At 44.6% G+C, this 13,369-nt stretch overlaps 4 non-coding genes across 4 annotated transcripts; 3 read left to right on the top strand and 1 right to left on the bottom strand.

The window, feature by feature from the left end:
- Positions 1-1,854: 1,854 nt before the first annotated feature.
- On the top strand, positions 1,855-1,926 carry TRNAA-UGC (transfer RNA alanine (anticodon UGC)). Its single transcript has one exon. It is a non-coding gene; the product is annotated as a tRNA-Ala (tRNA).
- A 143-nt stretch (positions 1,927-2,069) lies between these two features.
- TRNAA-UGC (transfer RNA alanine (anticodon UGC)) lies at positions 2,070-2,141 on the top strand. Its single transcript has one exon. It is a non-coding gene; the product is annotated as a tRNA-Ala (tRNA).
- A 562-nt stretch (positions 2,142-2,703) lies between these two features.
- TRNAK-CUU (transfer RNA lysine (anticodon CUU)) lies at positions 2,704-2,776 on the top strand. The gene has a single exon. It is a non-coding gene; the product is annotated as a tRNA-Lys (tRNA).
- Positions 2,777-12,019: 9,243 nt separating this feature from the next.
- On the bottom strand, positions 12,020-12,092 carry TRNAV-AAC (transfer RNA valine (anticodon AAC)). The gene has a single exon. It is a non-coding gene; the product is annotated as a tRNA-Val (tRNA).
- Between the last annotated feature and the right edge of the window lie 1,277 nt (positions 12,093-13,369).

Genomic DNA, 13,369 nt, shown 5'->3' with positions numbered 1-13,369 from the left:
CCACTTTACAGGCCTGGATGACCCCTTCCCTGCTGACACCACAATACACAACCCCAGCCCAGGAGCTTTGGGATGTCTGGCTTCCACATCCAACTTCAGTGTAGCAGCTCCACCTGCATGTTCTAAGGGGCACCATGCACTCACCGTGTCCACAACTCTACTTCTGATCTGCCCCACCATGTGTTCCTCCCACAGCCTTCCCCACTCCACTCCATTTAACAGCAACTCCATCCTTCCAGATGCTCAGGACAAAACCAGGGAGTCTGTAGAGGACGGTGAAGGCTGGCGTCAAAGCACAGGCTAAGTGTTTGGCAAAGCCACACTTGCCTGCTTGCATCTGCAAAGCCGAGCAAGCCAGCAGCTGAGGGCAGCGGGAACCCGTGGGGGTTGAGAAGGAACTAGATGCGAGCTTCAGCTGAATGGGACTGTAACCTTCACAGAAGATATCTTTATCATTTAGATAGCCTGGGAACAGGCCAATCTTTGCCCGCAGCATGTCCCTAAGTCTGCAAAACGTCCTTGGGCTTTATGTAACCAACCTCTAAAAATAAACGCGGAGACCACGTTCAGGGTAATTGTCTCTCTATCAGAGGATGATGCCCCACCTGGCCCCCACTTTTCCTTAAACTGCATTGTGTCTTTCTTAATCCCCCCCTCGGGGACCTCCACCCCACGCCAGTGGCAGCAGGAGTCCTCTGTGACTCCACACACACCCCATCCACAGTCTTCAGCAGGTCCTCAGCCTCTCACTCCCTCCATTGCATGATTTCCAGTGAGCAACGGAATCTCCCCTTCTGTCCACTCCCCCGCCCTGTTTTCTCCACCCAGCTGTGTGAGCAGTTCTGTTAAAATACTACTTTTAAGTCAAATCATGGCCCTCCTCTGCCCCAAACCATCAGTGGCTCCCACCTTTTCCAGAGGGAAAGTCGCAGTCTTTGCTGTTGTGTACATTTCTATCCTGTTCTTCATCCCCATCCCTGGTACTAGGCCTTCCCTCCACACTCATCTCTCATCGCTCAAGCCTATGGCTTCCTTCCTGCCAAAGGCACCTCCTTAGTGTTCCTGCAACACATCAGAGCTCCTACCTCGGGGCCTTCGAACTGGCTGTTCCCTTTACTTGGACCTCTCTCCTCCCAAATGCGTGCGTGACTCATTTCCCACCTCCTTCTAGTCTTCTTTCAAATGCCCCCTTTCTCAGTGAAATCTGCAGTCACGCCTTGCCACATTCCCTTGGCCCAACGCTGGCTCTGGCCTTCCTCCGGAACGCGAGCTGTCGGAGGGAACGAACTATGGGAGTTTAGTTCACCGCTGGATCACCCGCTTTCTCGAGCAGTTCTGGGTGCTCAGTAGGTGCTCCGTTAGCTTTTCGTGGATTGAATTAATTTGGACATGGCTCAAAATTCAGATAGACAGTGATTTACACAGAAAAGGGCCTACCGCCTAGACCCCAGTCTCCTCCCCATCCCAAGCAATTACGAATTCTTTTATACAAATATTATATATTTTACTACAGGTCTCCCTCTTTTTGTTTTATAGACGTAGCATCCTGTGTTTGGTCTTCTTTACTTTTCTTTCTCGGCTCACACTTCATTTGAGGCATCGCGTCAAATGACTTTCCCTTGTATATCCATCGCCGCCTCCAGGTGTTTATACCGGCCCCGTTCTCTCCCCCGTGTCCTTCGATGAAGTCGGGCCCCTGCAGTTATTCAGTAGAAGACCCTGGAAACCTTCGCGACACTGTCCCCTTAGGTTCGCGGCCTCTGGGACATCGGGCCCTTAGGAAGCTATCAGCCCACGGGTGCCCTGCGCTGGGAAACTTCTAGGGAAGCAGAGAGAGGATAGGGTTCACGAGGAGGGGATGTAGCTCAGTGGTAGAGCGCATGCTTTGCATGTATGAGGCCCCGGGTTCGATCCCCGGCATCTCCAGTTTACTTTTGCGTTTGTTTTTAGTTCTTTTTCTATTTCCGANCGGCCTCTGGGACATCGGGCCCTTAGGAAGCTATCAGCCCACGGGTGCCCTGCGCTGGGAAACTTCTAGGGAAGCAGAGAGAGGACAGGGTTCACGAGGAGGGGATGTAGCTCAGTGGTAGAGCGCATGCTTTGCATGTATGAGGCCCCGGGTTCGATCCCCGGCATCTCCAGTTTACTTTTGCGTTTGTTTTTAGTTCTTTTTCTATTTCCGAAACGCACCGTACTCTCCCGCAGCCCCAGGGAAAAACCCCAGATCGTGGAGGTCAAAAAAGGAATTATTTATTGAATGTACTGGTGTGATATTAGTTAATAAAATTTAATAGGTTTAAGGTGTACAACTCTATAATACATCTGTATATTGTATTGTGTGTTCACCACCCCCAGATCGCGGCGTTCTGCCCACATTGGAGGGGTCGGCTGCGGCCCTCACTCACTCCCATTCACTCCTTGACTCTGCCTTTTTAACCCTAGATTAAAAACTCACAGGGCGAGCGCTCCAGGGGCTGGGGGATGCGCATGTTTCTCCTTCACTCCGTGCGCTTCCCGCGGATAGTAAAGGGCTGGCAATGGACAACAAACAGAAAACGGGCGGAAGTGGAAGGGATGACTTGGTACGCTCCTCACAGTTCAAACTTCCGGTCTTGAACTTCAAACATGGAGCTGAATGCCGGCCGAATGGTATCATCAAGTTAATACTTGTTAGTGACAGTTAAAAGAGCACATTACAGCAGCGCCCGGCTAGCTCAGTCGGTAGAGCATGAGACTCTTAATCTCAGGGTCGTGGGTTCGAGCCCCACGTTGGGCGAAACGCTAACTTTTACCTCTGAACACATGTTACCTGATCAACCAATCTCTGAAAAATAAAGAAATAACCTCTGAACACATGTTACCTGATCAACCAATCTCTGAAAAATAAAGAAATAATAGTGAAGATTTGCTATAAGCAATACTTTGTTTGGTCTTTCAGTGGCAGTACTGTTGTTCGTTGAGCAAAATGAGTTTTAAAAAGTGTAAAACATGCAGAATGAAATTTACCACTTTAACCATTTTTAAGTGTACAGTTCTGCAGTTTTAAACACATTCATGTTCCTGGGTAACCCACAATCCATCTCGAAATTTTTTATAACTTCCCCAACTGAAATTCTGGACCCAGTAAACAATTACTTCCCATCCCACTCTTTCCTTCCCCTAGCCTCTGGCATTCCACTTTCTGTCTCTATGAATTTTACTACTCTAGGTGTCTCATATAAGACAAATAATACAATATTTGTCCCTTTGTGACTGGCTTATTTCACTTAGGATAATGCCTACAAGGTTCACTCATGCCGTAGCACATGTCAAATGTTCCTTTCTTTAAGGCTGAATAATAATCCATTGCATGGGTATACAATATTTTGTTTATCCATTCATGTACCCATAGATACCTGGGCTCCTTCCACATTTTGACTATTGTGAATAATGTTGCTGTGAACTTGGGTGTACAAATATACACTCGAGTACCTACTTTTGCTTATTTTATGAATATACTAGGAGTGGAATTTCTGAATATGCTGTATCTGGGTTTAATTTTCTTTGAGGAGTCTGCATACCATTTTCCACAGAGGCTGCACACAAAAGAAGGTGTTTAAAACATCTTTTGAGTAAGTAATACACTGATACTGTTAAAAAATTGAACTACCTATAAATATATTCAATGGAAAATGTCTAACTTCCACTCTCCCTCCCAAGGTAGCAACTTGTGTATCTGGACATATTCTGCCAGAATTGTGTGATGGGAGTATATTTTTATTTTCCTTTATTCTACACAAAAATGGAATTACAGCTCTGTTATATTTTGAAGATCTTTCTATCTCAAGACAAAATTTTCTCAATCTTTTTTTGCACCCTCTTATTGTTTTGCTGTAGATGAATCATAGTGTGTTTAACATATCACCTACTGATGGACATTTATATTGTTTCCAGTCTCTTCTTATTACAATTAATGTTGCAGGTAGTACACATATAGCATTGTCATTTTTCACTTTTGTGCTTATGTCTGTGAGGCAAATCCCAGAAATGAGATCACTGGCTCAAGGTATATATACTATTGTAATTTATAGAAATAAGCAAATCATCTACCAGCAGATGGGTCCTACAGCTATGAATCCTACCAGCTGATCTTTCCTCCCACCAGTCCTGAACGAAACTCCGTTTCTCCAGTGCTTTGTTGGCAATGAGCTGCTGTAGCAAAAAATCTAAACATGTGCCTCTCCCTTTTCCCACATCCTTAAAATTATCAGGGCTCCTCATTGCTTATTCTACAAGATAATGCCAATTACAGGGCCTGCTGGGGACAGCCTGACAGGGAAAAGAACCCTCCTTTGCCCTTCATAGGACCATACTCTGACAAAAAATTCTGAAGATCACAGTGTCACTCTCGTTTATGGTTTGTAATCTAATTCTATAGGACAATATTATTTGTTTTCTTTTCAGGCCTGTTTCTGTAGAGGCCGTCATGTTTTCTTCACTTGCAAGCCACAACATCATTGGAAAAGCCTACTCAGTTATTTCTTACTCTGCAAAATTTTCTCTCTTTCACAGGAAGAATCCAACCAGACATAAGAAATTAAATTTGTATATAATTTTTTACTTGGTTGGTGTCACAAGAGGCATATACAAACTGTTAGATCATGCATGTAGTTTATGAAGCAGTATTATAATAATGATTATAGATAATTTATGAACAAATTATTCATCAACCATCCACTTGACTATATTCATTTAAAAACCTCACTTGAAACAGAAGATCATCTCTAAGTTTAATATATTCATGCCTATTTTCTAACGAGTCTAAAAATACTCCAGTGGCAGCTCTTAAACCGTCACTGGTTTCCTTTCTAGACTTTGCCAAGTTGTTCCCCAGGAGTCTGTGGGAGAGGTGGCCCAACCTACATCAAATGCTCACCCCCTTATTTCATTGTCATTTTCATCACCCCATATGGGCTTAAGGGTGCAAGGCCCCCAGATAAAAGACAGTTCTCAGTCGCATGCTGCTGTCCTGGGGAGTGTGAATTTTGGGTAAGGAGAAAGATAAAATGTCACCCAGAGCAACCTGATTCCGAAGGACTGCCTGCAAAAGGAAGAGCGGCCAAAAAGATGACCCAGAATGCCCTGCTTCTTCTCTCTGTGTCAGGACTCATTGGCTGAAAATCACTGGATATTTTGGGAAACCCTCTCTGTTGTCATTTGAGATGTTTAGTGTCTAAGGGCAAGGGGAAGGCTTTTGAATATGGAAAAGAAGGCAAACTTGTTCTGTGATTAATATTCAGTGCATTACAGTTGTAAATGTTCACATCTACACTATTCCTGATGTTTTTTAGATAAATACAATTTTGAAAAAGACTCTATTTGATATTTTTAGTGACAGGGGAAGGAAAGGAGAGAGGGAGAAAACTATCAATGTGTGGTTGCCTTTCACACACCCCCTATTGGGGATCTGGCCCTCAACCCAGGCATGTGCCCTGATGGGGAATCAAACTAGCAACCCTTTGGTTCACAAGCCATTGCTCAAGCCACTGAACTACACCAGTTAGGGCCACCTTACTCTATTTTTGTTCTTCAGTTCCAGTTGTCCCACATTCCCCTCCCCCGACTTGCTCTCTCCTGCCCACCCTCCTCCCCACAGTCAATCCCTACCCCATTGTCCGTGCCCATGGGTCCTCTATATATGTTCCTTCACTTGCCCCTTCCCATTCTTCTCCTCATTTATCCCCGTCTCCCCTCCCTTCTGGTCACTGTTACTTTGTTCTTTATTTCCATGTCTTTGGTTCTATTTTGCTTGTTTGTTTTGTTGATCAGGTTCCACTTATTGGTGAGATCAATAAGTATGGTATTTGGTATGGTATTTGTCTTTCATCACTTGGCTTATTTCACTTAGCATAATGCTCTCTAGTACCATCCATGCTGCCGCAAAGGTAGGAGTTACTTCTTTCTTTCTTTCTGCTGCATAGTATTTCATTGAGTCAATGAACCACAGTTTTTTGATCCACTCACTTACTGCTGGGCACTTAGGCTGTTTCCAGGGCTTGGCTATTGTAAATAACGCTGCTATGGTTATTCTTAAGGTTTTAAATCAAATATTAAAACAAGGTTTTAAAATAAATAGTATTCAAAATACAAATAGTATTTTTCTTATAAATTAGCAACTTTTGGAAGAATCCTTTCATTAAATAAGGTGTCATCAAGAACACCTAAGCCATTGGTGATATTTATTCTCTTAGACATTTCAAACGGCAATTGCAGATATATCTACCTGAAACCTCTTCAGGGGAGGAGAGAGAGGCACTGGTTAGGGCATGCAGCTGGAGTGCAGAGCAGGTGTCTGAACCTTCACTGCTCCTGCAGACTCCTCACTGTAACCACCTACCCACAGCACCTAGAAATCCCAGGTGTATTGCTTATTTGCAGTCTTCTTAAAAAAACATATTTTATTGATTATGCTATTACAGTTGTTCCATCTCCCCCTCTTCACTCCCCTCCATCCTGCTCACCTCCTCCCACCCACATTCCCCCCCCTTTAGTTCATGTCCATGGGTCATACATATAAGTTCTGTGGCTTCTACTTTTCCTATACTATTCTTACCCTCCCCCTGTCTATTTTCTACGTACCATCTATGCTACTTATTCTCTGTACTTTTCCCCCTCTCTCCCCCTCCCACTCTCCTGTTGATAATCCTCCATGTGATCTCCATTTCTGTGGTTCTGTTCCTGTTCTAGTTGTTTGCTTTTGTTTTTGTTTCAGGTGTGGTTGTCAATAATTGTGTCTTTGCTGTCATTTTACTGTTCATATTTTTTATCTTCTTTTTCTTAGATAAGTCCCTTTATTATCCATATAATAAGGATTTGGTGATGATGAACTCCTTTAACTTGACCTTATCTGAGAAGCACTTTATCTGTCCTTCAATTCCAAATGAAAGCTTTGCTGGATAGAGCAATCTTGGATGTAGGTCCTTGCCTTTCATGACTTGGAATACTTCTTTCCAGCCCCTTCTTGCCTGGAAGGTCTCTTTGGAGAAACCAGTTGATAGTCTAATGGGAACTCCTTTGTAGGTAACTGTCTCCTTTTCTCTTGTTGCTTTTAAGATTCCCTCCTTCTCTCTAATCTTGGCTAATGTAATTATGATGTGCCTTGGTGTGTTCCTTCTTGGGTCCAACTTCTTTGGGACTCTCTGAGCTTCCTGGATTTCTTGGAAGTCTATTTCCTTTGCCAGACTGGGGAAGTTCTGCTTCATTATTTTTTCAAAGAAGTTTTCAACTTCTTTCTCTTCCTCTTCTCCTTCTGGTGCCCCTTTGATTTGGATGTTGGAATGTTTAAAGTTGTCCTGGAGGTTCCTAAGCCTCTCTTCATTTTTTTGAATTCTTGTTTCTTCATTCTCTTCTGGTTGAATGTTTCTTTCTTCCTTCTGGTCCACTCCATTGATTTGAGTCCCAGTTTCCTTCCCATCACTATTGGTTCCCTGTACATTTTCCTTTATTTCACTTAGGATAGCCTTCATTTTTTCATCTAATTTGCGACCAATTCAACAACTCTGTGAGCATCCTGACCACCAGTATTTTGAACTGTGTATCTGATAGGTTGGTTATCTCTCTGATACTTAGTTGTATTTGCTGTGGAGCTTTGATCTGTTCTTTTGTTAGGGTCATTTTTTTTTGTCTCGACGCACCTGTTACATAGTGAGGAGCAGAGTCTTAGGTGTTGGAGGGGCAACCCACTAAAGCCTTAAAGTCGCTGTGTTGTAATGCTGTATGTGGGGGCGGGGTCTGAGAGGGAACAATGGCACTTGCTCCGCTCGCTGCCAGATTTCAGTCACTTCCCTCACTACCCACAAGAAAAGCGGGCCCTTCTGGCGCTGATTCCTGGGTGGGTGGGTTTGTGTATGTCCTGGGACCCTGTGGGTCTCTCCAATGAACTCTCCTGTGAGGCTAGGAGTCTTTCCCAGCAACTTAACCCCCACAGGTGTTTTCAGTCAGAGGTCTGAGGCTTTATTTCCCTGCGCTGGGGCCCTGGGTTTTGGGTCTGTCTTGGTCCCCAATTGTTCCTCCCAGTTTATCTGCATGCAAATGTGGGACCGCCCCGCTCCACCAGCCATTGCCATAGCCTTGCCAGTCAGCTGCAGCCTTGCCTGACCCACTCCACAATCTGGCACTGGGTCCACCAGCCGCCGCCTTGCCTGCCCGGATCCTCCAGCCACCACCTTGCAGTGACTCCTCTCTCCACGCCCATCTCCTCCCACTCCTACCTTGGTTGTCAGACTTTCGTAGTTTGATTTTTTTGTCAGTTCTGGTTGTTTTTTGTTTTTAAATTGTTGTTGTCCTTCTTTTGGTTGTGTAACAGGTGCAGCCAAGAGGGGGCCGCCAAATAGGGATTTGGAATGGGGCCCAGAACTCAAGGTGTCTAGAAAACATTAGAAAAACATAAAGGATGTGCTCACCCCTTCCCCCCTACAGGTGTAAGTTAGGGGATGGGACACATGGAGCAGGGCCATTTATAGCTGTCTTGCACAGCAACAGTGTTGCAGATAACCTCTGGCATGGTCATTTAACATATCTATAACCTTTCATTTGTTTCATGACTATGTTAAATAGCTGTGGCCATGCTTTGAGACAGGGAGAAGGGAATGATTTCCATGCAAGATGTAACTGGGAGGCAACTCCCCCTAGTTACAGTGCCCACGTGGGAGCTTGGAGATGACTGGCTCCAGGCCATGGGGCCACGCCTGCCCGGACCCACTATGGCAGCCCAGTAAAGCTGGAAGGATATGGAGTGCTGGCAAGTGTAGCCAATTATAGGAGAAGTCGGAAATGAGGCTGCAGAGGAAGACTGGCGTGAGGATTTAAACTGAGACACGTCAACCATTAAGGAGAGAACCCCGTGGCTTTGGCAGAGTGGAGACCTCCCTGCAGTCTTGGTGAAGAGAGGACCACGCAGCTGCCAGGAGCCTGAATCACAGACTTCTACTCCTTTCCCTCAGATATGGTACCCCAGATGAGGGCAGAGGGAGGAGGAAGGACTGTGTGCATCCGTGGGTATCCTAAAGGACTTTGATAATTTAATGAAGACATTAGGTCACTACTTTAAGTCTGTAAAGCCTTAAATAAACATTTTGTTTCCTTTCCACAAATCTCTGGCATTGAGAGACGTCTTTTTTTTTTTTTGGTGGTGACAAACAAACCTAGTGGGGGTACTTTTGGTAATAGTATGTCATACTCCCTTTGGCCCGTTGTCCCCTGTTCTGTAACAGTTGCGTGAGGAGGCACGGTGTGTCTACCTATGCCTCCATCTTGGCTGGAAGTCCCTTATTTGCGATATTCTGGATGAACCTATGTGCTCATCCATCTGCTCTTAAAAACTCCACATTGAGGTACTGCTGTGTTCCTTATTGGCCTGGGAGTCCTCTAAGAATCCAGTGTCCTCTACAAATTTTTCAAACCACATGCAAAGAAAACCAACAAATGGTGGAGGTAGTCTCATCAGGATGCAGAGCCAAAGGAGGTATTTGCTGTGGCTCCTTACTCTCCAAGTTCCTAGTCTTTCCTCTGTCCTTTAACCTGCCAAGCTCCCTCTTACTTTAGGTGTCTTCTCTAATATCTTTGAAAGGCTGGCTCTTTATCTTCCGAGTAGGGAGTTCATTGTCACCTCTTATGATAAATCTTTCCTGGCCCATCTCTCTAATGTTGTCATCTGCTTGCCTGCCACTTTATCAGGTCACCACCTTTAATCTTTAAGTTTTTCACAGTCCTTATAATGCTGAGGTGTTTTGATTTTTTTTGATCCTCACCCCAAGATATGTTTACTGACTTTTTAGACAAAGAGGAAGAGATAAGGGGGGAGAGAGGAGAAAGAGAGATCCATTGGTTGCCTCCCATGCATGCCTACACCTGGACAATACTCCAAGCAATTGAGCCACCCTGCCAAGGCTGTGGTTATTTATTTGTTTACTTGTTTGTTATTTTAATTGCCTATCAGAAGGTAAACAGGAGAGTAGGGACCTAGCCTGTTTCTTATTGCAATGTAATGAATAAATAGGTGAAGTTTCCTTTTAATAGGGGCACATCATAGGTTTGTTGCAAGTGTCTCATCCATAACAGAGCCCACGTTCATGAGACCTGTAGCTATTAAAATTATTTCCTAAATTTTAAAGAAATTTCAAATTCTACAGAGTACCAGAACTACCAAAGGAAGGGGAGATGGTCAACAGAGTAACAATAGAAGGGCTGTCTGTGGGAACTGAGGACTGTAGAGAATGGGGGCAGGTAGTGAGAGGGTGGAGGTGAGAAATGGTGGAGGTAGAGGTGAAACAGGAATTGTGGAAAAGAGAAAATTGTTGAAGCTGGGTGATGAGTACTTGGGGTTTCATAATACCATTCTCTCTACTTTGTTTCTTGATAAAAAGGTTTTTTTTTAAGCAACATAATTAGTTTTTAGTGAGAAATTAAAATTTGGGGTAGAAAATTATTTTGTAGAGTAATGGTGTTATCGAGTAAAATATTTATTTGAAAAAGTAATGATCTAGCAAAGGTACAATTAAGTAGAATCCTCAATGTGAATGAACTCACATCCTTTAAACTATTTCCCTAGGGTAACTTGGAAATGGGGAGCCAGGGACCTTCTGCCCCATGTACTGCCCTGGCACCCAGATTTGGCTCTTTTCTTTTACTCTTCACTGAAAAAAGGAAAAAGAAAAATTGAGTTCCCTGAACATCCCCTTGGATCCTAGGACAGGAAAAATTATGGCTAGGCCAGGAATGTGCTTGCTGCCAGGAAACAAGAATGCTTTCAAATTGTCTGGGCAACTATGAGAGGACAAAGGGGCTGAAGGAAATGGGCATCCACTGACAAGCAGCCACAATTTCAGCCTCAAAAACAGAATAATAGTGTTATTGAAGCAAGGTGAGTCTAAGAAAGCTACAAAGCCATAAAGACAAGTTAGTATTGATTGCAACCCCAAAGCAGTATGACTTACACAAGCTTGTTGCCCAGCCCAGCTGGTGCTTTGAGGTTAATGGTGTTGTTTCGGATTCTTTTACTGTCTCCCCAAGGAAGATGATGAGAACTCATGTCAGCTGAGGCACAGATCAAACTCTACCTGGAGAGAGTGACAGGACTGAGTGATAGTTCTGGGCTCCCAGAGTCCCGGGGCCTCGGAGGAGCTCAGCTTCGTTGGAGGGGGAACAGGAGACACTACGGGGGTCCGAAGCCTGGGGTGGGAGAACTGTACTGTCTCAAACCGGCGGGTAAAACAAGAGGGAGCCGCAGGGGCGACCCCACTGAGGACCGGCGGGCCAGGAGGTGTGGGCCGGGGAAACCGGTCCAGCGGAGAAGCCCAGGCTCGCCCTCGGCGCTGGCTGTCTCGGGGAGGACGTAGCGAAAACCCTCGGCGTAGAGCGGCGGTGGCTCACCGGGAGTCTGCAGCGGGAGCCGCGGCTTTGCCCGCCGTGCTGTGCTGCCTGGAATTTCTTCCCGGCCCCGTCTCTTTCCCGTTCCGCGTCCTTCAGTTCCGCCCTCCGTTTCCCCTACCCTAGCCTTTCCTCGTCTTCCGTGTCGCGCGCTTCAGTGGCCTCGCCCAAGCCGGACTGCTGGTTTCTCTGAGGGACACGCCCACTGCAGGCCGGTACTCAGCGGCCCTTCGCACTGTCCACGGCGCTGTTATTGCGACCGCTGTTATTGCGACCGTTCTCTAAAAATGTTTTCTCTGGACTCGTTACCACCATACATTTCCAACTCATTCCTTCTACTGTTCTATATTTCATTTATCGTTGTGTGGTATTCCTGCCTTTTATTGCCTTTTTATCGGCCTGGATTGCAAGCCCCTTGAAGGCAATTCCTAAGGACGTCTGGGCAGCTTCTTTGCACCACAAACCCAGAGAGGCCGGGAGTATCCCGACCTAGTAACAGCTTGGAAAAGATAGGAATAAAACTGCAACGACGTGTTACACAGATGTGCACGCGCATTCCCACAATAAATTACTACTATAGACGGAAGAAAAACCCTACCTTAAGGGAATCGACTGTTTCCGCCCGGTTTCGAACCGGGGACCTTCCGCGTGTTAGGCGAATGTGATGACCACTACACTACGGAAACAGATGCGAAAACAGAACCTTTCCTGAGTTTTATAAGGCTTAGATCATGGTCACCGCCCGGGTATTCCAATCTCTCCTGTCAGTTCAAAGCCTTCTGATATTATTCCTAAGTACAAATACTTCGGTGTTCCTGGGTAATAATTTTTGTCAAACTGCAGAGCGCGACCTGTTAGTGGATCATGAAGTCAGTCACTCCAGTAATAAAAAAAAGAGCAAAAGCAGTGGACCTTGCAGGAGGGAAAGTAAAATGCAGCTTTGGAAATATTTCTTACGAAGACAGTTGCAGGGTTTAAATCTTCACATAATTTGTGCCCTCTTGACAGTTACAATCTAACGAATTAAAAAACAAAATGCACTCAAAGTATATGAGTTTTTAATATATTTCGTCAAAATGTAAATTAAAATAGCTATAGAGGCAAAAATAATTTTACACATGCTTTTGAAAATTATATATTTTATAAATTATGTAAAATATCTATTTTGAAAGGGGAAATTGAAACAAATGAAAATATCCCATTTTAACTCAGTGATATTTAAGTAAAGCTAAAAGTGTTATTAAATTTTGAAAATGTAATGAAGTATTATATAAAAATAAAACTCACTGATCCTAGAATTTAATGTCCAGAATTGGAATGTTTTAACATGTTATATGTGGATCTACATATATGCAAATTTAAGAGCAGTATCAATGGTTTAGTATTGCAAAATATTCTCCCATCTATTACTCTTATTCCTGTAAACCTGGGGAGCCAGGAATTGGAATTGAGATTGAGTCCTATGGAGCAGGACTCCTTGGTGAGTCTGTGACCCAGAAGCCACTTTGCAGAGTGCAGGCGAGGGGACCTTTCGCCAAGCCTAGTTCCAGTTACCAGGAGCCGGCAGTGATCCCAATCCATGAATGCTTTACCGCTTTCCCATAGTAGACCATAATTTAATTCTACCAATCTGTACCTCTGACCCCCTTTTTGCACATTTTGATTCCCTTGGCCTTGATGGAACTTCCCTTCTGGCTTCCCTCCTCTTCTAACTCCTCCATCTACTGGAAGCCATCTTTCTTGGAGAGTCAGATACTCGCTCACAGCTTGACCCAACTTTACCCCCACATCTGTGGCTTCAGCAATGAGCGCTCTCCTTAAACTTCAGATCCACATGTCCATTTAGACATCTCCCAACCTGTTCAAGGCTGAACTCATTACAGTAGTACTCCTTGTTTGCAAGGGATATGTTGCAAGACCCCCAATGGATGCCTGAAACCATGAAGTATGCTTTTTCCTTTAC

Source organism: Sturnira hondurensis, unplaced genomic scaffold, assembly GCF_014824575.4.
Source record: "Sturnira hondurensis isolate 20B ecotype Veracruz unplaced genomic scaffold, ASM1482457v3 Scaffold0007703, whole genome shotgun sequence".
Classification (NCBI taxonomy): domain Eukaryota; kingdom Metazoa; phylum Chordata; class Mammalia; order Chiroptera; family Phyllostomidae; genus Sturnira; species Sturnira hondurensis.
This window is presented reverse-complemented; position numbering and strand designations above follow the sequence as displayed.